Source organism: Mytilus galloprovincialis, chromosome 5, assembly GCF_965363235.1.
Source record: "Mytilus galloprovincialis chromosome 5, xbMytGall1.hap1.1, whole genome shotgun sequence".
Classification (NCBI taxonomy): domain Eukaryota; kingdom Metazoa; phylum Mollusca; class Bivalvia; order Mytilida; family Mytilidae; genus Mytilus; species Mytilus galloprovincialis.
The window spans coordinates 79,606,931-79,631,340 of record NC_134842.1 but is presented as its reverse complement, the minus strand read 5'-3'; the positions used below and the strand labels follow the sequence as shown (position 1 = coordinate 79,631,340).

Sequence of the window (24,410 nt, the reverse complement as noted above, 5' to 3'; positions counted from 1 at the left end):
AATCTACAAACATATTGATAAGTAACTTTTATCTGCAAATAAATTCCAATTAATGACTAAACAAAGTTGTTGAAAAATAAATGTGCTTCAAATGTGTGCCCAAATATAGTATTTCCTACATACACATGGTATATTATTATGCATATATATGTCATTTCTATCCATCTATATAACAGGCTTTTTCCGGAATTAGTCATTTGACATTAGATTCTATGTTACATAGTGTAACATTGATTTCCTGCAGTAAATTTTTTAATCGAATGTAAATGTTAGAGCTTACAAACCTTATACCATTATCATTATTCCGAAACGATTACGCTTGGTGTGTGAACACGTTTTGGTCTTAAGTACCTTGTACCGTTTTAAAGTGCACTAAGGGAAACAACACTCTTTTAATTCTGTGCGTTCTTGATATTATTTTGAAACGCGCCAAAAAATGGCATGTTAACAATCTATAGACAAAAACAAATTTGCAAACATATAAAACACACAGAAAGACACAACACAGACGTGATAAGAACGATAACACTTGTTATCTTAATATCAATAATATCATATATGAATTATCCTTGGGTTGACTTCTATCCGAAATAAACCATAATTTATAAAATACGACTACGAATAATTAGCATCTGTAACAAAGTCTACATTTTATAACCGATATCAGTAAAAAGTAAAATCACAATGATACTGAACTACGAGTAAAATTCAAAAAGGAAAATCTCTACGCAAATGTCAGAATTAAAAACTCAAACAAATCAAACGAATGGATAGCATCTGTCATACTCCTGATTTGGCGCAGGCATTTTCTTGTGTCGACTTATGTTAATAATCAGTTTTTAGAGTAAAAAATTCCAATACACAGTTCTATTTGGAAATAATCATAAACTAAGCAATAACACATTCCAAACACAGACATGACACAAATGAAAAAAAAACCCTAAATAAGTACAAATAGACATCACGTATATAAATAAACTTAATACACCACACAGCTTACCATGCATGTAATACAGAGACTGCACAGTGACCCTCTATAAGATCACTGTACATTATATACTTCACATACTGGAATACGAATATAAATGAAATATGTCTTCATGTGAAAAATTGAATATAGTCTACTTTAAATTAATGCAAGGCAATATTTTCTGCTGGAATATGAAATATGAAAAAAATAATATAATAACTGTAATATTTTCGTGTGTTGCAAAGATATAAATCAAAGTGGACGTTGGTCCCTGTATAGCTTGCTGTTCGGTGTGAGCCAACGCTCTACGTTGAAGACCGTACTTTGACCTATAATGTTTCTTCTTTTACAAATTGTGCCTTGGATGAAGAGTTGTCTCATTGGCACTCATACCACGTATTCCTAACACTTTCTTATACGCTGTACAAGATAAAAATATCGATATGTTATACATGCATCAAAGTAAAGAGTATAAGACCCGAATATAAATAATGGTTTCAAGAATAAGAAAAATTAGTATATGAATATCACAAAACTACGAAAGCCGGTTAGTGTCAGGGTTGAGTTTTATACTTAAGTCGTTATAACGAATTAGCTAAGTTGTTTAAACAAGTTAAGTAAGTCGTTTTAATGAGTTAGCTAAGTTGTTTAAACGAGTAAGTAAAGTGGTTAAAACAAGTTATCTAAGTTGTTATAACGAGATAGATTCTCCAAGTTGTTATAACAAGTTAGCTAAGTTGTTATAACGAGTTAAATTAGCTAAGTCGTTATAACAAGTTAGCTAAGTTGTTTAAACGAGATAGCTAAGTTGTTAAAACGACTTAGATAAGTCGTTATAACGAGTAAGCTAAGTTGTTATAACGAGTTAAATTAGCTAAGTCGTTATAACAAGTCAGCTAAGTTGTTTAAACAAGTTAGATAAGTCGTTTTAACGAGTTAGCTAAGTTGTTTAAGCGAGTTAGCTAAGTTGTTTAAACAAGTTAGCTAAGTTGTTTAAACAAGTAAGCGAAGTCGTTAAAAAAAGTTAGCTAAGTTGTTGTAACAAGACAAATATGCTAAGTCGTTATAACAAGTTAGCTAAGTCGTTGTAACGACTTAAAAATGAAACTCTACCCTGACACTAACCGGCTTCCGTACAAAACAGTGTCAGTGTTCTATATCTCTGTGAAATATTTGAAAAGAGTGCCGCAATATCAAAGAAGATAACAGAGTAACCAATCAAAATAAAAAATAGGAAACCCAGGATGTTAATACCTACGTAAATAGAAAATCAAAGAGTCATACTGTATACTATGTCGGGTAATAAGTCAGTCATATTACCTATGTTTACCATGTTTATCAAATTAAAATTAAAACTGACATACACCTTCAGAATTTGATAAATATTATCAGATTACCACAACTCACAATCATACAATATGTGCAAGTACCCGTCCACGTCCACTTATATTTTTATCCATCTGATGAGTTTTTCAACTGATTTTTCAGTTCGTTCTTATGTTGTACTGTTATACCACTGTCACAGGTAAGGGGAGGGTTGGAATCCCGCTAACATGTTGGGATCCCACTAAGATGTTTAACCCCGCAACATTCTGTATGTATGTGCCTGTCCTAATTCAGGAGCCTGCAATTCAGTGGTTGTCGTTTGTTTATGTTTTGCATATTTGTTTTTCAGTAACTTTTTTAACATAAATTTGGCCGTTAGTTTTCTCGTTTGAATATTTTTACATTGTCATTTCGGGTCCTTTTAAAGCTGACAATGCGGGTTGACGGCCGTACGGTGACCTATAGTTGTTAAAGTCTGTGTCATTTTGGTCTCTTATTGAGAGTTGTCTCATTGGCAATCATAAATACATTCATACTCACAAATCAAAAACAAATTTCACACAACCTCATGACCAAACAAACACCCTCAAAATAAACAATTGTATACGAAGCACAACATAAAGTCTGAGCACCTGAAATCCAACCAAAAACCTGTTCCACATATTGCAACCGATGTGTTGCTTGTGTAATTACAAACCCGGTGAAAAGTCATATCAATGAAAATAAAGAATTGGATTGGTCTAACAACGATTGAAACGTGGCGGGTAACCAATGGTCATGGCGTCCATAAAATTTTTGAATGGATGAATTCATCTGAATGGAATATTATATTGCGAAATAAAACTTTTGATAAATATACTAAAAGTTGGCTTTCACCGTACAAAATAAAATATTTGAGAAAAAATGTATGTTTTGAACATTAAAAATGTAACAATAGAATATCTGATACCAATGAAAAATTTGTAAACAATTTCAAAATGAGGAATCGAACTAAATGCATGTACCAAGTCCGGAATGTCAGTAGTATGGAACGCCACAGCTGTCTTATGTGGAACTCTCACATTACTATATGTTGTTTTATTATTACTTAATGATATTTTGTCTTTACTTAATATGGTTTTGACATTACGTAATGATGTTTTTATTTAACTCAATATGGAATAGTCATTACTTAATGATATTTCGATATTACACGATATGGTTTCGTATTGACCTGATATAGTTTTGCCATTACTCAATATGGTTTTGACATTACTCTATATGGTTTCACCATAATTTGATATGGTTGTGTCATTAGTCAATGTGGTTTTAACATTACTTGATTTGTATGTGTCTTAACGTAATGTAGTTGTATCATTACATGATGTGGTTTTGTTATTTCACAGTGATGATTTGTCTATTCTTTATTCTTTATATGGTTTTAATATTACGTAATGATGTTTCAAAATTTGACGATTTTACACTACACCATGTGTTTGTTTCGTTATTTGATGTGGTCTTGTCATTTTTTGATGTGGTCCTGTCATTCTTTGATATGGTTATCCCATTACTTGATGAGGTAAACCCACGTGACAAATTCGGAAAAACCTGTTATATTTTTATAACTTTGAGTTAGTTTTCGAAGTCATGCTTATAATTAAATTTTAGTTAGCATTGAGTTTCGAGTTGGACTTCGAGTGGGAGTTACATTTAAAGGCAGAGTTCTAGTTACAACTTTGAATTTGAGTCACTTCTTGAGGTAGAGTTTGAGTAAGATTCGAATTTAAGTCTCATTTAGATTATTAAGATTTCGAGTTGAAATTTGAGCTATTTTATATGTCTTTTTGAGTTCGTAATTAAATTTTCTAGCGCGGAACAAGGGCTTTTGCTGGGGCTTCCGAAAATAGGGGTCCGGGATATGCGTACTAAATAAACAATGTTGCAGTATACAAAACGCAACATAGGAGTTGAAATAAAGTTAGATGTGGTGTGATTGCCAATGAGCTAGGTTGGTCCCCTCCGTAAAACATTCAGTATGCCTTCGGAATATACAAATATTATCAAGAATTTCAATAACGGCCGGGAAACAGACTACCAATGAGCTAACTTTCCACCAGAGTTTAAATGCAGTGGATGTAAGAAATCATATATTAGCAACCGTACAGCCTTCAACACTCCGTATAGTCAGCTACAAAAGGCCACCGTGCACTATGTGAAAAAAATCAACCGAACAAACTAACAGTCTATTTTACAAAAAAACAAATATGACACATATGTATACCACGACAACGCTCCTAACTTGGGGCAGGTACATAAAGAAAGTGCACGTGGCGGAGTTTAACATGTATATGAGCGAACATCTGACTGAAACAGTAGTGTAACAGCACAACACGAGAAATAAAATGTAAACTAGACAAAGTGATGCCCCCGCACTCCACTTATTTAACCGCTTATACCCCCAAAAAGGACAAAGTTTAATTTTTCTCCCAAAAGAGGGAAAATAATAAAAAGAAAAAACATATTAATAAAAATTAAACCCTGACCACATGCAGCACACCTTCAATAAATGTACAAAATAAAGGCAACGGTAGTATACCGCTGTTCAAAACTCATAAATCCATGGACAAAAACAAAATCGGGGTAACAAACTAAAACCGAGGGAAACGCATTAAATATAAGAGGAGAACAACGACACAACACTAAAATGTAACACACACAGAAACGGACCAAGCATCAGACAAAATCCCACGAGAATAACAAACAGACAGTAAAGAGAAAAACTTCCTAGGATTCAAACTGTTGGAGGAGTTATGCGGTATAACTATATACCCATAAAGGCCATTGTGGGACAGAAAGACGGACGGACGGACAGAGGTTAATCACTATGACCCCAACTTTCAGTTGCGTTGACTTAAAAAAAAGTTTCAATTGGCTGACTCAATAGATCGGTATAACTGGGTAATTTAAATCCATCGGGGTGATCTCGGGTTCCCCAGAAAGGTAAGTAGATTCTGCTCAACTTGTGACACCCGTCGTGTTATTCGCGAAATTACAAACCGAGTGATTCGGTTTTATTTGGAAGTTCACATTCAATTAAAAGATGAAGGTATTAAGCTAAAAACAACTGAAACAGCTATTCCAAAACGTATATTGTTCAATTAGTGTGAGGTAGATCAGAGAATTCAATTAGAGAGATCATTCACGCTAAAAACAAAGTCGGAGGATTTTTATTTTATAGTATTGATGCTTTGTCGTTTAGTCCGAGCCATTCCCCATACCCTGTCCCGATTTTCCTGTGACTTTATAAGTGTCAGTTAATTTGAAGTGTCTCATTTGTTAACAAAAAAGTATTACTCTTTTGATTTGTGTCAAGCCTGCGACATCAATGTAGCGGCAGTGAGACACAACAACGTCGTCGAAAGCTTTTATAGCTTACTATGAGGTATGGGTTTTGATCATTGTTAAAAACCATAAAGTTTTGTTTTAGTTAAATAAAACCGAATTAAACTGTTTTGACATTATAAACCATGATCCATGAAGTGTTTTAAAACTTGTATAGTTTTCCCTCAATATCAGAAAAACACTTTTTTTTTGACCGATGTGTGTTCAGCCGACCAACATTACGCTTTTACACTGAAGGCAGCAATATCAGGCGAGACACAGCGTTCCGTAAAATATTTTACAAATTTATTATAATACTGCTTCTATTTGAGAACTTCGGATAAAATAACAGGACCAAGTGGTTTGGGGGATATCCTAATAATGTCCGAAATACTGTAAAATGTTTAGGATTTTATATTTTTATTATTGTCTGCCGTTCCCCTTTTTCATACCAAATAACTCTGAACAACCACTTGAACTTTAATTTGAACTTTAACTTTGAAGATACCCATCCAAAGCACATTAAACAATCGACATATTGAAATCTGTTAAAAATTTGATTTTTTTCACATTATATAGTGCATGGTGGCCTTTTGTAGCTGACTATACTGAGTGTTGAAGGCTGTACGGTTGCCTATATATGATTCATATGATATATTCACTGCGTTTAAACTCTGGTGGATAGTTGTCTCATTGGCAATCACACCCCATCTAACTTTATTTTAACTCCTAAGTTGCGTTTTGTATACTGCCACATTGTTTATTTAGTACGCATATCCCGGAACCCTCTTTTTGGAAGCCCGAGCAAAAACCCTTGTTACGCGATAGAATACTTTATTACGAACCCAAAAAGACATATAAAATAGCTCAAATTTCGACTCGAAATCATAATTGATCTAAATGAGAATTAAATTCGAATCTTACTCAAACTCTACCACAAGAAGTGACTCAAATTCAAAGTTGTTACTAGAACTTTGCCTTTAAATGAGACTCAAACTCGAAGTCCAACTCGAAACTCAATGCTAACTAGAACTTTAATTTTAAGCATGACTTGAATTCGAAAACTTAAAGTTTAACTCAACCAGTAACCCGAACTTCTATTTGAACACTAATTAGATGGATGGCCAGACACATTCAAGGCACATACAAAATGGAAATCTATCTAAAAATATAACAGGTTTTTCCGAATTGGTCACGTGGTTTTACCTCGTCAAGTAATGGGATAACCACATCAAAGAATGACAGGACCACATCAAAGAATGACTAGACCACATCAAATAATGAAATAAACACATCAAGTAGTGTAAAATCGTAAAATTTTGACCGTTATGGAATAACCGTTTCACAAATGATATCGGATATGTTCCTTACGTCGTAACTACAATCCCCTTCCCTTTCATGAATGTGACCTACCAAATTAGACTATTTACCGGATTTGTAATCACATAAGCAACACGACGGGTGCCACATGTGGAGCAGGATCTGCTTACCCTTCCGGAGCACCTTAGATCTCCCCTAGTTTTTGGTGGGGTTCGTGTTGTTTATTCTTTAGTTTTCTATGTTGTGTCATGTGTACTATTGTTTTTCTGTTTGTCTTTTCATTTTTAGCCATGGCGTTGTTAGTTTGTTTTAGATTTATGAGTTTGACTGTCCCTTTGGTATCTTTCGTCCCTCTTTTGAAACATCATTACGTAATGTTAAAACCATATAAAGAATAGACAAAATTAATCACCATTACGAAATAACAAAACAACATCATGTAATGAAACAACTACATTACGTTACATACACATCAAGTAATGATAAAACCACATTGACTAATGACACAATCATATCAAATTATGGTGAAACCACATAGAGTAATGACAAAACCATATTAAGTAATTCAAAAATGTATCAAGTCAATACGAAACTATATCGTGTAATATCAAGATGACTATTCCATATTGAGTTATATAAAAACATCATTACGTAATGTCAAAACCATATTCAGTAAAGACACAATATCATTAAATAATAATAAAACAACATAAAGTAATATCAGAGTTCCATATAAGACAGCTGTGGCGTTCCATACAGTTGTTATGAGCTTTTGGTTTGGCACTTTGATTACGGACTTTCCGTATTGAATTATCCTCGGTATTTTTGTTATATCTGTTTTGGTGATATTAAAATAACTTAAGACAATCAAAGGAATAAACTGAATGTTAAGCTCTTAGCCTTGAACAAATATATATAGATGTGACAAGGCGAAACATGTTTGTTATATCATCCACATAACTAACACTAATTTGTAACAGTATAATGCATACCAAACTGTCACAAGAGGCTTGTTTCGGTAACACCACGTTGTGTTGCATCGAATGTTTACAATGCAATGCACATATTTCAAATAGTTATGAGCAAATACATACCAAAATCAATCATTATTACTTAAGACCAAAAAGAGAACAAAAGTACCATAACTCTAAACAGGACACTGCCAATTTTGGCTAAGTGTTGAATTTATCGTCAGGATGGTAAATATTGCTAGTTTTATTTTCTTTCAATCTTCTATTGTTTCCTCAAAGCAAGATACAAAGCTGATGTGGTTAATTTCTATGTAATTGTGGTCTCTTGTGGGGAATAGTGTGAATGCACATATTGTACTTTTCATATCTAGTAATATTTTTGTTATTTCCTGAATTTGGTTTAATGACAACACATGTATTCTCAGCACTTCTTTTTTTTAAATGAATGATCATTGATATGAGCATACATTTGTTAGTTAAATATTCACAGTTTAAAAGACTTGTTTTTTTTTTAATTCTTTAGGAATTTCTAATCTATTCATAGATGTATTTGGCATAACCATTCCAAATCTTTGGTCCTTAATGCTATTGAACTTCGAACTTTATACGGCCTTATTATTATTTTGAATTTGTTCGTAAATCATTTTCACATCAAATGAACTGCTTGATATATAAATTAAGTATTGACAACTCACTTGGAAGCTCAACATCAACCCCAACGACACGTACTAAAGAAGAAATCGTGGATAACCATATGACTGCTATATGTTTCTTTTTACAATTTCAACCAAAGTTGAAGAACAAAATCCTCTGTATTGATACCTAAACTACATAAGTGTCCCTACAAACAACGAAACCTCTTTCTAAATCATTCACATCAATTCTATCAGCAATTAAAGTTAATGTAAAACTTCCTGTCCTAAATGTGGCGTGAATCAGATGTGGATTTAAAAAAAAATCTGTAACTATTTCATCTTACAATAGTATTAAAACATTTGACTGTTCTACACTTACACAAGTATTCCCCATTCCAAAGGAAAAGACAAATTCAAACAGTTGGTCCTGCTTTGTTTCATAAAAAATAAAATGACCAGTGTAGATACAAGTATCTTGTCTTAGGGTGGAATAAATCCTACTTTGTAAAAATTCACTCTGATTCAAACATAAAATTGTCTGAAGCTGACATTATCAAGACCAGTGATTTCTTGATTAACAAAACATTTATTTTTCGACAATCTTCGGTAGAAGGGAACAGTGTCTCTTTTCTTGAAGATTTTTTTCTTTTATTCATACGAGGCTGACTTCCTACAACTTTACTTGCCGCTAATAATATGATTTTTTCATACTGAATAATCAATACATTTGGTGACTATGTTGAACGCACATATCCACTCAAAATTGATTCAACAGACACAGTAACAAATATAAGTCTGCCTCATATCTTGACTTACAAATAGAAATACACAATGAGCGTCGGTTTAAAACAAAACTTTACAGCAAAAGAGATGACTTAAGCTTACTAATTGTGCACTTTCCATTTTCATATACTTTGTAGCAACATTCAAAAAGCGCCCGCATACAGATTGTACGTATTCCAGTTGATACGATATTCAATGGCTTGTATTTATAATCATTATGTCTTTGATAGCGTATTGCTACTCAAAAGGAAGATACTAAACTAACCAAGAGTTCCAAGTAGTAAAGTGGATGTAATCCCTTAATTAGTTTAACGGACGTCATCACGAGTTAGTTGCCCGTTATCCAATTCACATGTAATTGCAAATATGTTGCTAATGTCGGAACTATAGTTCCGTTATCATTTTCCTGAAAGTGACCAACCAAATTAGACGTATTACCGGATTTGCATAAACATTAGCATTGCGATTTGTGCCACAAGTTGGACAGTATATAATTACCCTTCCGGAGCACATGAGATCATCACAACGTTTTCTTGACGTTCGTGATGCTAAGTCTTAAAATTTCTATGTTAATAATAGTGTGCTTTTGTTTGTAGGTTGGTATTTTTATTTTTAGCTACTTATGTTTTCTGCTGTCTATCCGTGCTTTATATTATGTAACATATGTTGTTGATTTGTCAATTTGTCATAGCATATATATGCTTTTGTAATAACGATTCCTTTCTTCCTTCCTTCCTACCTTCCTTCATTCATTCATTCATTCAATGCATTCAATTTTTTTAGCAATATTTCCTTAATAAAATTGATTAAAAGTCTCGTTATTTATAAGCATCCTATCAGTCCTTACAAACATTATAACCAAATATTTATTTTATGTAAGAATTTAGTATATTAAATTCAATGATATTAAAACCATCACAACACGGTCCTAGTGAACGAGTTGTTAAAAAAACACTCACACAAAGAACGGGCAAAGGAACGACACCGCCCCCCCCCCCTTCAAAAAAAGAAGAAATTACCAATAGGGAATACAATCGTGTCTTTTGGTGTAAATATTTGGTAGATTTTCCAAAGTGAAACTGCATTTCTAAATCTAGAAAAGAGTACCAACTTCATTTGAACACAATAGTATCCCAAATAATAAATGAACGAAACAACACAACCAATATTAAAATGTAACAACATCTTTGCTTAGCCAGCAATAACTTAGGATTAAATATTTATAAAAAATGCCAAGTGTATATAAGGCAACTCGGCAGAGTTGTATTAATTCATAAACAGTTGCCCGTAGTTGCCATTTGATGGGGACAAAAATTCAAAGACAAAGATATATAAATCAGAATACATCATTCTTTTTGGAACAATAATATTCTGTTAAACCAGCCAGATTTTGTTTTCTTTTTAATTCGACTTATGTATTTCTGTCAAAATTCTACGCTAGACAAGGCATTTTTCTCTTGAAATTTGTCAACAATATACATGGCAATGAAAATTCGACCAATGCAGGGGCGTATTTGTATAATCGATCAAGAACAATGAAATCATTCGTAGTCTTTTGTCATTTTAAATCACCAAAGGCAAATAAAAACTGTACATTTCGTTCTACGATAAACACGTGTTGCAACACACAAAGCTGTCATATGATACATTGTATTAAATGGAGAGGTCTTGCACTCTCTTTCTCAACGCTCAAAACGTTGCTACAGCTCATAGTACAGTACTTAGCTATTGGAAGCCTCCGTGCAGTTTCCATTATTGAATTTAATTAACCTGTACATATCAAATCCTTCCAGATAAACAACGTTTTTTTACATGTCTATAACCGGCGTCTCCTGAGTACGTAAATACTTTGTTTCCTCCAACTGCGATGCTCGCATCTGTTGTGTTGTTAGATATCCTATAGTGAAAAAAGGCAATAAAAAAAACCAATGAAAACAGGAATATGAAGTATAATTAATTCAAAAATTGAAATGATATTTAAACTGTTTATTTTTCACATCAATAAAGGCAACCGTACTTAATATACCGCTGTGCAAAGATCATAAATCGATTGAGAGAAAACAAATCCGGGTTACAAACTAAAACGGAGGAAAACACATCAACTATAAGCTGAAAGAAAAGGAACAACATAAACACTGAAGTGCTACAAAAATCAAACGACAATGCAACATACATAAAAACGAACTATTAGATAACAATTGCCATATCTTGACTTGGTACAGGAAATTATAAGACAAATTGCAATTGGTGGGTTGAACCTTGCTTTGTGGCTAGGAAAACTTCACGAGAAACATGCATACTGACATGGTGTGATCTTGCTACGTTGATGCAAAACAAGAATTTAGGTTTTAAAAGATAAGACTACGATCTTGAACTCAAAAAAATAAAACAACTTAACAACTGAAGAGGAAAAAACTATACAAAATTTTGTCAAATAATGCTCGACAATATGTAAACAGTTTCCCCTAATAATTAATGTCATCATGTCATTAATGCCAAACAGTGACAATGTGTGATGCTGGCCTAGTACATCTGTTCTGCTGCTAATTTTTGCTAATATTCATTTACCCTACTTTGATCATATAGTAAAGAACAGTGTAACATTATAATTGTATTTTATAAGTTGTAATAAACGTGAATAGAAAAAAACCCATTTCTAATAACGAAGAAGTTTACTCACCTTTCCGAATAACAAATATGGCTATTATCGTGATTATGGCAAGTACACAAACACCAGATACAATGATTAGAGCTGCTTTGAATGATGGAGTAATGCCCTTATCTTGTGTTTCTGCAAAAACATGAGAAACATAATCATTATGTTTGAAAAATTTTGGAAACCAAATGAATCATTTTAACAATTTTGTAAAATCATCACATGCAAATGAAGTTACAATTTATATGACAACTTCCTGTGATAGTGTCTTGCAGCCTTTTTGAAACTTTGGTCAAACCTATTCTAACATGTAATAGTGAAATATGTTATATGGACACTTATATTCAATTTTATAGAGCTAAACTCCGAGCTAACAAAAAATAGCTCAACACCAGATGCTATTCATTTTATTGATAAAACTATATTAGAAAAAAAAAACAGTTACATTTTATCAAACAAGTACTGGGGACAAAAAGAAGCTCAACAAATCTAGCTTTTAGAAATGAACTAGGAATTCTGCCATTAGAAACGTTAATAAAAACCCAAACAATGATATACCTATGTAGATTAAATAATGAAAATATAAACCCACTTCTAAATGAAGCCTTAAAATTAACTAAAAGTTTAGATACTAACGGAACATACATACTCTTGGTATACTTTTGCAAAAAATGTGTCACAATATAAAAATATTGAAATCAAACTTAAATATTAAGGAAACTAAAACTTTAAAACAGACTAAAAAGTTAAACCCCCAATTAAAAAAAGGTTAAATTAACTATTATCAAACTCTTATTTTGATAAAATAAATAACTTGAATGAAAATAATAAAATATATCTATATAAATTTCTTAAATCTAATATAAATGATCAAATGAAATACTACCAAAATAAAGAAACAAGAAAAATGTAAACCAAATTAAATAAGTAATATCTTAGACGATGAATTCCATTTTTTCTTTAACTTTAAAATTAATAAAAAATAAAAGAGAAATCTTTCTAAAATATTATATACAAAAATATGTCAATTTTAATACACTCAATTTTACTGATAAACTTGTGATTATACTAAATCCATCAACACCAAATGATGTAAAAGTAGTTGTTTCTTTTATTAAAGAGTCAAAAGAACTGAGGGAAAGGAGACCGATAACTGTTTTTATCTATGTCGAGTTTTCATTATGTTTGTTTTGTCTTTGTATTTGCCATAACCAAAATTGGGTTTTTGTTTGTTTTGCAAATAAAGAATTATTATTATTAGAAGGTCAGCAGCACACCATGCTTTACTTGTAATCATAGCATGTCCAAATCACAATCCAAACAATCTGAAAATCATGACCGGATCATACCCAAATCGTTAACATAATCAAATGTCTATCTTTATCATGACCCCATCTTCGTCCTTTCTTTTGAATTAAATGGAGTTTGTGATGTAAATAACGCGCTTTACCACTCAATGGTATATTTTATCAATTATTACGTATAATAAAAATAGTATTTGGTGATACGTGTGGTCATTACTTTATAGAAATAAGAAGATGTGGTATGAGTGCCAATGAGACAATTCTCCATCCAAGTCACAATTTGTAAAAAATAAAACATTATAGATCAAAGTACGGTCTGTTACACGGAGCCTTGGCTCACACCGAACAACAAGCTATAAAGGGCTTAAAATTGACTATTGTAAAACCATTCAAACGGGAGAATAAAGGTCTAATCTATATAAAAAGCAAGAAACAATTATGAACCACATCAACAAACAACAACCACTAATCATCAGGTTCCTGTGTATGTTTATTTATTCAAATTATATCTGAAGTTAACTTTTGCTTAAATCATAAAAATGTTACTTTCATTTTATAAATACTAGACGTGCTATTGAGCCTAAGCTAACATTAACATTTCTGAAAACTCTAAACGTCGTGTTTTAACATTTTGAATTAATTGGTCAAAAAGAGTAAAACATTTTAACTACTCTTTTTTTAATTCTCAAATTTAACAACTTACCTTGAAGTGAAGAGCAAAAATTGTGTTGTTTTTGCAACACTGGGAGAAATGTCATATTTAAGCAGCAGTGAATAAATACTCGTCTTTCACAATTTTCTAAATCAACTTTTCCATGCTGTAAGTCGCCTGATATTATCGCTTTCTTCAATGGAAATACAAGGCTGTTCTCAGTTGTGACTTTGACTGCTGACTCCGATAAAACTGTGCCATTTAAGGACTTTAATAATGGTAAAGAGGTAAAGTCACGTAAACTATGATTTACAAATGAGCAAGTTCGTTTTTTTCTGTTGACATTAAAAGAAATCATTAAAGACACCAAGCTTATATCTATTAACTCCTACATCATTTGGTTTCTGATGGATCGAGAGTTGTTCATTGTTGCTCATTGCTGAAGGTCGTACGGTGACCTATAATAATTTCTGTGTCTTTTTGGTCTCTTGTGAAGAATTGTCTCATTGGCCAGCATACCAACCATATTGTATACAAAGGTTCTGGTGTCATAAGGTATCAAAAAAAAAGTAAAATCACAAAAATACTGATCTCTGAGGAAAATTAAAAACAGAAAGTCCCTTATCAAATTGCAAAATCAAATGAATGGATAATAAACGTATGAATAAAAGAAAATACAGTAATTGTTTGATATTCCATATTCCTCGAGAAACGAATGTAATGAACGACAATTGCTTTCCTAAACCAATTGTACGGTGCAGTCCGGTGTATCCGCGCACCCAAGACTTATGACTTCACTTCATTCAACTGATAAAACCAATAATTGGATTATATTGTGTGAATACATTTATAAAATACTTATATTTCATAAAATTATCAGTTTGTAGGGTTTAAACCTCAAGATTTTGTGTAATGTGTGTCTAAAAGTGGGGAAACCCCTGTTCTGAGAGTTACTCCAATGTCCGGTGATTTCGCGCATGCCTTCCAAAAATAGCTTATTTTGAATAGAGGAAAGATTTGCTGCTACGAAAGGTAGCTAAATTCAAACCAAGCACACTTTCAAGGATGCAAAGCAAAAATTATTTCAATCTGATAAAATTTGACTTAAGTAAAAACAAATTTTATCTGATGCTGTATTTTTTTAATGGACATTGGACAAATATTGTAAATCTAGGGATTGCAGTTATTATTTCAATCTGGAACTTATCAATTTTATTCTTTTTTATCCCTCTGGAATGCTAACACAATAACAAGAACAATTTTATTTGCATTACGGTGTTGATATAACGAAATCAGCTAATGAGCGGTATCACCGGCCGCGCGGACACCAGAGACTCCACTGTACATCAAATAATTCACCATAACGTTACATCTAAAGGCACTTGATGCTTAGCGCGGTAAAGGTTCTTTTTTCTTAAGGTACACCAACATGCATTGTGATTTAAGGAAGTTCGCTTGTCACGTTTTGGGATTTTTGTCAGATTTTCGCAATCCTCTAGTTCTACCTATTTGAATGCATTTAAAAAGTTTGCCCATTGACCCCCATTTTTCTTTTTATAAATCTTTTACATGTATAATAATAAGCCATCGGTAAAAGTCTTATAAAATTTTAATTATTTTTTAATAGTTTTTGAGAACTTAAACTTGTTAATGATAAAGCTATGAAAAGTCAAGAGAGAATATTTCCCCGCCAAAATTTCATTGGTCATCATACCAACTCTTCTTTTTTATATTGTTTACAAAGGTTCTGGCATCAGAAGATATCACATTAGATATTCGTCAAAATAAAAAAGTAAAATCACTGACCTTCGAGAAATATTCTAAATGGAAAGTCCCTAATCAAATGGCAAAATCAAAAGCTCTAATCCATCAAACTAATGGATAACAAACGAATTGATAAAAGACAGTTATTGTTTAATTCCATATTCCTCGAGAAAACAATGTTTTGAATGGTAATGTTTTACTTGAAGCAAGTGTACATCACATAATTTACCATACCGTTACATGTAAACGCTTTTTCTAAAGGTACAGTAACAACAACATGCAATGTTCTGTTTGAATGATAAATAAGAAAAAATTTAATCCAATCATGAATTAATGAAAACAAGATTAACCTACTTACCTTAGAGGTAGCTGAGCACTTGGGTTCAGGGTACACTTCTGTCAGGGTTATATTGAAATGTGTGTTTTCAGGCCGATAGTCACTTTCATCAATTATATTTTTACCTACAACAAAACGGTAACTTCATACCATACATGTATATTTCAAAACATTGTATTGTACTATTTCAAATATCGTAAGATTTTTCTTTTATTAAGTCATATAATTCCTTAATAGGGTCCGCATATTTTACAACTTCGAATTTGAGTGCCTTATTAACTTTAATTATTCAAACCGTCTGGAAAACAAAATTTTAAGCATAATATCTTACGATTTTTTGTTTATAGCGAATCAATAATTTAAGAATACTTTACAATTCTAGTTCCTTGTTTCTTTTTTTCTTTTTTTTGTATATTTTTTTTTATATACAAAGATCAATACAATTAGGAATTCAAATGGGGAATATGTCAAAGAGACAACATCTGTCTGTCTGTCTGTCTTGTCTGTCGTGTCTGCCTTGTCTGTTTGTCTGTCTGCTTTGACATGGTCATATAACTCGGGTATGATTTAAAGAATCTCCAGTTACTAAGTCGTTACAACATTTTACATAGAAAAGTATTATCTCATGATAGACGTTTAAGAATTCTACAATGACTTGAGTCATTTGATAAATGAACATGGCGAAGATGTTTATCAACATAAAAACAACTGCATAGTTTTACTAAATACTTACATAATACTTTATCGTCGTTCCATGATAACTTTTTGGATTTCGTATGAAATCTATATCCACATGTATAAACAACGTCAAAATCCCTGACATTGAAATTTCGTATCTCCAAGTCGAAGCTCGAATTTCGAATAGTTATTTTATACTTATTTTCCTCAGTACAGCAGCCTGTTGATCCATGACATTTAAATTCCCGTTGACCCTGACCCTTTCCCATCCATTGTGACATATTATGTTCTAATACTCCTGAAAGTTTCTCAACATCACAGGTTAAAATGACAAGTTTTCCTAGAACTATCGGACTCGTAGAAACACTCACCGTCACTTCTAAAATAAAGCAAAACTTCGTGTATGTATATACGATAAATGGAACAAGTTAACTGTTTTAAAGTATATAAACAACAACGAGACAAGATGTGGAAAAAGGTTTATATGCCGAGTTTAGATCTTATTCGTAACAGTTTTACTGCTGTTATTCATCTCGACGTGAACTGGTTTGTCATTAATAATAATAAAAATAAACTCGCCCCTCCATTCGTTTATTATTTTTGATTTTGCCATTTGATTAGGAACTTTCCTTTTTGAAATTTTCTCAGAGTTCAGTATTGTTGTGATTTTACTTTCTGCTACAAACTTCAAGAAGGGACATCACAGAACAAATGGATCCCAAGCAGAACAGAGTATTTGATTCGTCTAGATGATTTTTAAAAATCTTTTTAACAAGCATGCAACCTAATTTAGAAGTTAACAGAAAATACTAGTTGACTTCTAGAATAATTAAAGTGTAAGGGTCAGGTTACTTGTGTATATGAATTTTCATATTTTGAGTTGGGTGATACAACAATCCAAATATTGTGTTGCTCTTAATATAAAGCTGGGAAAATCCGTACGTTGTTGCCATGCTTAATTGTGCGACTTCCTTTAACATGTTTTCTTATATTATTAGGTATACGTATGAAACGTTTTTCTTGTTTTTGTTTTTTCATATCATACAATTCGTGCCATTAATATAATTACAGAACCGACCGTTAGTTTACTCGTTTGAATTGTTTTAGTTTTGACTTTCGTGTCCTCTTATAGTTGACTATGCGGTATGAATGTTGTTCGTGGTTGAAGGCCGTATGGTGATCTATAGTTTCAAACTTCTATGTTATATTTGTCTCTGGCGGAGAGTTGTCTCATTGGCAATCATATCGCATCTTCTTAGTTTTATGTGTAGCTTTTTCTGAGATTGCTGCCTTCAAGAATGCCTTTTAATATAAAATTGAGAATGGAAATGGGGAATGTGCCAGAGAGACAACAACCCGATCTTTTAAGATTGTTTTTAAGGAAATTTCACAATTTCTCTCAATAAATCTGAAAGTGATTGAATAACTATGAACACTTATGCATTTTATGAATCTTTGAACTATTTTGAAAATTCAAATAATCATATTGATTGCGGTATATCAAACTAAAAGGGATTAACAAATCGGTAGCTATAAACAAAAGAAACAACAGTGTTATATCATTAGATTCATATTTCTAGTATCCTGACATTCCCTACATTGGTTAGCGACTGTCATTCAAGTGAGAGATTTAGCTAGCTTTTAAACCAGGTTCAATCCACCATTTTCTACATCAGAAAATGTCTGTACAAAGACAGGAATATGACAGTTATTATTCATTGGTTTGGTTTGTTTTAGCTTTTAATTTTACCATTTGTTTATATTTAGGGACTTTCCAATCTGAATTTTACTGTATCTGTGTTATTTTACTTTCTACACTTTATTAATGTTAACTTGTAAAATTAATGCGTGCAAACATAAATTTAAAAAAAATGCGCGTAGATATAGGCATTACGTGCAGCTGTCATGGCAATGCGTGCAAATGTAACATCTAGAATAAATGTTTTGTTGCGTTAGAGAATAATTCACATGTGAAATTATTGGTCTATATTTAATTGGAAATCCGCATTATTTCATTGCAGGCAAATACCATGCAGGCAATGCAATCATCATGATCATTACCAATATTTGAAATCATCTAATATACATTTTTATAGTGACAACTTACCCTCAGAATTTGATATCCGAAATAACAAAGAGAATATGATAGCTAGCAGCATTGTTCTATTTCTTCAAGACATCACGTAGAGCAGATAAACTGAAATTAAGTCTGTTGTATTTTACTTCATTACAATGATGTTTTCTCTAGATAAACTATGTCTTTCCATTATGATGGTTATACTTTTATTAATTCGAACATTTATATATACAACGAAGGTTTGTTTGGTGAAAACCGAATAAGACTTTTTACTAAGTTTGTACTAACATGAGCAACACGACAAGTGCCACATAGGATGCAGGATCTACTAACCCTCCCGAAGCACCTCAGATCAGCCCAAATATTTGGTGGGATTCGTGTTGCTTAGTCATTAGTGTTCTATGTTGTGTCTTGTGTACTATAATTGTTTGTTTGGATGTCTTTTTCATTTCGAGCCATGTCGTTGTCAGTTTATTTTCGACTTATGAGTTTGATTGTCCCACTGGTATCTTTGACCTCTCTTGTAGCAACCTGTGAGTACATGTATTTTTTTGTAGAGCTTATTATAAGGTTTCCAAAACATTTATCTTCCCTTTCAACCTGTAATGCTTTAACTTGTTTATGGCTCTGACAATCTTGTTTTACAATGAAATATTGGAAACTTATACAAAAACGAGGCTGATTATTCTCAGGCTAAGTTACCTGCTTATTATAAATTTGAATACATTAAGATCCCTAGTTACACCATAATCAAGTGTCTAAGTTCTAAGTTATCCAATGATTTTGTAGGCTTGTTTATCTTAGGATTGGGTTTAGAAATGCATAAACTATCTACCATTTGTACTTAATGACAGAGACAGAACATGCAGAACGAGTTTGCTTTTTTATTTATAGCTGCATATTCATGATATTCATATACTAACGTAAGAATAGATAATGGAAACGGGGAATAGGTCAAAGAGAAATCAACTCGACCAAAGTGCAAAAAACATCCTCAGGACAGGAATGGGCTTCAACGCATCGAGAAATCAAGGAGTTGGGTTCAGCTGACCCCTAATAATAATGTATAGACGTGCAGTAAACTATACGTCACATTAAACTATAAACACAGTACACGAATTACTTAGTACTTACTTACTTACTTAGGTTTACTTAGGTTCTTTTACTGATACATGAATGCTACGCGTAATGACTACAATTATTCGTTTAGGAAATTACAAAAAAGGATACAAATCGTGATCTTCAACTGTCCAACGCAAACATGTACCTACCATTTTAACAAATTAATTTTCTTCCGCATTTCCATTATAACCGTGACGTTGACTTCCGCTGATTTGTTTTTTTAAACTATGATCTCCGGGATCCACGACAATTTTTAATTTTATGAAAAATCTATTTTCTTTGTAGTTTAAAGTGTTAAAGTCTATTCGCTTTAAAGTTCAGATATTAACTTTGAAAAAGGTTAGCATTGGTGTATTACGACACTACGTCATAAACTATATAATATAAATATCTTTAAATGTCATAACAATTTAACAAAGAAATCTTAAAATAGGACATTTAATATCTTCAATTAATATAAATAGATCGCCTATTTAAAGATTTATTTTAGTATTGATTTTTCGTAGCATGTGTGATAAAAAAAAACCATAGGCGACAAAGGGGCGGAGAATATACTATAACGTTTGGTACTAATGCTTGGTTCTTTTTTCTTTTCTTTTCATCCTTTTATTGGTATTATACCATGTATACCGTACATATCATTGTCCTTTAGAAAATAGCAACACACGAGGAGGGCCATTAGATCCCAGCTACTCTAGAACTGTAAGTTCTTAAACTCATAAAACTTTCGAGTCAGTTTTTTGTACTCATACTTCAAAATCGACCAATCAAAATGCTGGATTTCATGTTTCGAGCATGATTTTTGTGCTAACTAATATACTTTTACTTATTGTAACTGTAAAATACTTTAACTACTTAGGAATTATTTTCAGCAAAACAGGCAGCTTTAAACAATGCAAACAACATTTAAAGGACAAAGCAACAAGTGCAATGTACGAAGTTTTAAGGAAGGGAAGAATTCACAATTTATCAATTAAAAGCCATGTAGATTTGTTTGACTTACTGGTAAAACCTATTCTGCTATATGGATGCGAAATATGGGGTTACGAAAACATAGATATACTAGAAAGAGTTCAAACTAAATTTTTTAAGCTACTTTTACATCTTAAGCCATCTACTCAAAACGACTTCATTTATGGAGAACTGGGTCTGTATCCCCTAGAAATAGATATAAAAACTAGAATTATATCTTATTTGACAAAGTTAATTACCGGTAAAGAAAGTAAGCTCGCTGCTGTAATGTTTAGATACCTTTTCAAGTTAGCACAAGAAACAACAATTGTGGATTCTCTTACTTATGGTCATTCCAAAACACATCACCTAACATTAAATCGATAATTAAACAAAGACTAGAAGATCAGTTTACACAGTCATGGTCAGGAAAGGTAAACGATTCGCCGAAAGCCCTGAATTATCGCCTATACAAGACATCACACAATTTCGAACACTATCTTAACGTACTTGATGATAAAGATGTAATAACAATGTCGCGGTTTAGGACAATGAACCATAAACTGCCGATTGAAAATGGTAGATGGCAAAACATTCCCCGAGAACAGAGAAAGTGTCCGTTGTGCAGAGTTGCTATAGGTGACAAATACCACTATGTAATGGAATGCAGCAGTCTCTTGACAGATAGAATACTACTTATTGACAAGAAATACCTAACGAACTGTAATGTTTTAAAATTTAATGCTATTATGAACCAAAAACAGAAATCTAAACTTCGAAAATTGTGCCAATTTATTAGAATTATAAATGACAAACTGGATTCTCTCTGATGTTAACCTGTCGGCTATACTGATCATACCGTTGTAAAAAACTCATATTTAATGCTTCCTCAACAAATGTACATATGCAATGTAATGTAAACTAATGTGTTTTTCTGTATACCTTTGTCCAACTTAGGTGATACCAGAATAAATAAATATATAAAAATATATAACTTACACCATAATAAGAAAAATCAACATCTCGTTTTCATAATAAAAAAAACCTTGCAAATAAAGTAATAAATATTATTAAAAAAAACTAAAATCGCATTGTTTGTATATTTTGAACCAACACATTTACAAAGTAATATTCAAATTGGTGTCTGATTTGGTGTCGGTTTCATTCGTACTCGTTAAATCATATACACGAAGTTCTCTCAAAGAGTCCCGGATGTCCTTATAGCACTGTGTGTTGAGATATGTAGGATTGTTGACGACAGCGTTCATTTCTGTATACTCCTGTACATTGTCCAGTGAGTAATCTCTCCACGTAACAGAATGGTAAGATACGTCATCAATTTCTGCATACTGTGATGGATTCAGAGTCTCAGAAGTGTCATCTTCTTCAGGAGATTCAATTTGTCTAAAATTAGAACGATATGTTCATGGCATTGGTTAAAATGTGTTTATCTTAAAGGTAAAAGAATAATACCAGCAAGAGATACCGTGAAAACTTAAAGGGGTTTGGAAAGGACACCACAAATTGTTTCAGAATGAGTGGAATTCCTTTCACATCAAACGATTAACTTACCTTTACAAACTTATAATTACATTAGATGCATGTATGTTTCATTATAATACGTGATTCTGATTGGCTACTATACAGTCTCGCGTTATACCTTCACAACTTCATAACACAATTAATGAAAGTTATCATTTATGATGACGCGAGGTCCCACAATAAATGCACATGTAAATTGATCCTAGCTTAAAAACTTCACAGGGTTGTAAAAGCGTTGACCGTACGCTCTATTTTAGAATGAAGCGCTTCCACGCTTCATACAAAATGTACTTCGGTCAACGCTTTTACACCCCCAATGAAGTTACAAAAAGAAGCATTCAATTCTTAAATAGACGTCCACGTGTTTTTTATATTTGCATTTATATGTGTATCAATCTGATAGAACAAACTTCTTTAACTGATTTTTAAAGTTCGTTCTTATGTTGTACTGTCACGCCACTGTTCCAGATTAACCCGACCTGGTAGCCGCTACATTATGTATGTATGTGCCTGTCCCAAATCAGGAGCCTGTAATTCAGTGGTTGTCGCTTGTTGCTGTGCAACATATTTGTATTCGTTCATTTTTTTGTACATTAATTAGGCCGTTCGTTTTCTCGCTTGAGTAGTTTTACATTTGTGATTTCGTGGCCTTTTATAGCCGACTATGCGGTATGATAGGCTTTACTCATTGTTGAAGGTAGTACGGTGACCTTTAGCTGTTAATTTCTGTGTCATTTGGTCTCTTGTTGAGAGTTGTCTCATGTGAAATCATGCCATACAAATTTTCTATGTAAACGGCAGCAACAGTTTGTATAGATTAATAACTAGACTAAATACATAAATTAAAAATTAAATTAGTCACCTGTTAGTTAAGGCTCTGGTGCTGGGTGTAATTTCAACTGAAATTAAACAGTATATTATCTTTGTATATGGTTTGATCCTTGATGACATTCAAAAGAGACATACGAAAACGTAACTGTGATATGACATTCCGACCTCGACGTTGATACATGTACGACTCTTTTATCTTGGAACTCTCGTTATGATTTCCTTTTTTCTATTCTCGTTTAATGTTAACATGTAACATTATAAGATCATGTGAAATTTTGTTGTTCAACAGGAAATAGACATTATGTCAAGCATACAAAGGTCGGGATGGGGTTTACATAATAGAGAATAAAGCTCAAAATAATAAAGAATAGAGAAAAATAGGGAAAAAGAAAAAGAAAACTAAACTAGAAATCAGAGAAAAATTTAATAATCAATAAATGAAGAGAGCCCCCACTCCCATTTCCAGACCTTCGTTTTTTTCTTTTCTTTCTTCGCTGATGTAGGTCCCTTGAACTTTACACTTCAAGAAAGAAAAAAAAATGGCCAAAATATTACCGAAGTGACCTTTCATTGACATTAATAAATATAGAAAAGAAAGCTGATTTTAGATTAGCGAAAATAAAACCTACCTGACAATTTCATTTTGACATATTTTCTGACTATTGCAGCGACAATAATGATGGTAGTTAAAACACCAGCACATAGAACTGCCACATAAATAAGTATCAATTTGTTCATGGATACACTATCTGAAAAAAGACGAAACAAAGATTCTTTGTTGTAGAAATCCTATTTTCGAAATGGCGGGATCCCTAGGTGGCATGTTTCAAGGCCAAATATCTGTCCCTATCAAATATACCTTGCTTCCCATTTGCAGTCGTAATTTTGCCGACCTTATACCAAACAACCTCCGTTACAAGACATATCTATTGTATGTATAATGAATGTGTTCTCGTCCTGAACATGCATGAAATATTTGACACTGGACATTGAGCAACAAACCATCAATCAATCAATCGAAATGACACAACAAGTATCTATAAAATTGAGAATGGAAATGGGGAATGTGCCAAGAGACAACAACCCGACCATAGAAAAAAAAACAACAGCAGAAGGTCACAAACAGGTCTT

At 32.5% G+C, this 24,410-nt stretch overlaps 2 long non-coding RNA genes across 5 annotated transcripts; both read right to left on the bottom strand.

Annotated features, from left to right (window-relative positions):
• Positions 1–10,171: 10,171 nt before the first annotated feature.
• LOC143076459 (uncharacterized) lies at positions 10,172–20,174 on the bottom strand. 4 transcript variants are annotated; one of them, XR_012978657.1, is made up of 7 exons: positions 20,105–20,174; positions 18,864–18,953; positions 16,812–17,135; positions 16,100–16,203; positions 14,029–14,245; positions 12,046–12,156; positions 10,172–11,262 (listed from the first exon to the last, which is right to left on the bottom strand). It is a non-coding gene; the product is annotated as an uncharacterized LOC143076459 (long non-coding RNA). The 4 variants fall into 4 exon arrangements; XR_012978658.1 differs by lacking the exon at positions 20,105–20,174 and adding an exon at positions 19,968–20,101; XR_012978659.1 differs by lacking the exon at positions 20,105–20,174 and adding an exon at positions 19,976–20,094.
• Positions 20,175–21,999: 1,825 nt separating this feature from the next.
• Positions 22,000–24,030, bottom strand: LOC143074747 (uncharacterized). The gene is made up of 3 exons (XR_012978054.1): positions 23,909–24,030; positions 23,311–23,347; positions 22,000–22,310 (listed from the first exon to the last, which is right to left on the bottom strand). It is a non-coding gene; the product is annotated as an uncharacterized LOC143074747 (long non-coding RNA).
• Between the last annotated feature and the right edge of the window lie 380 nt (positions 24,031–24,410).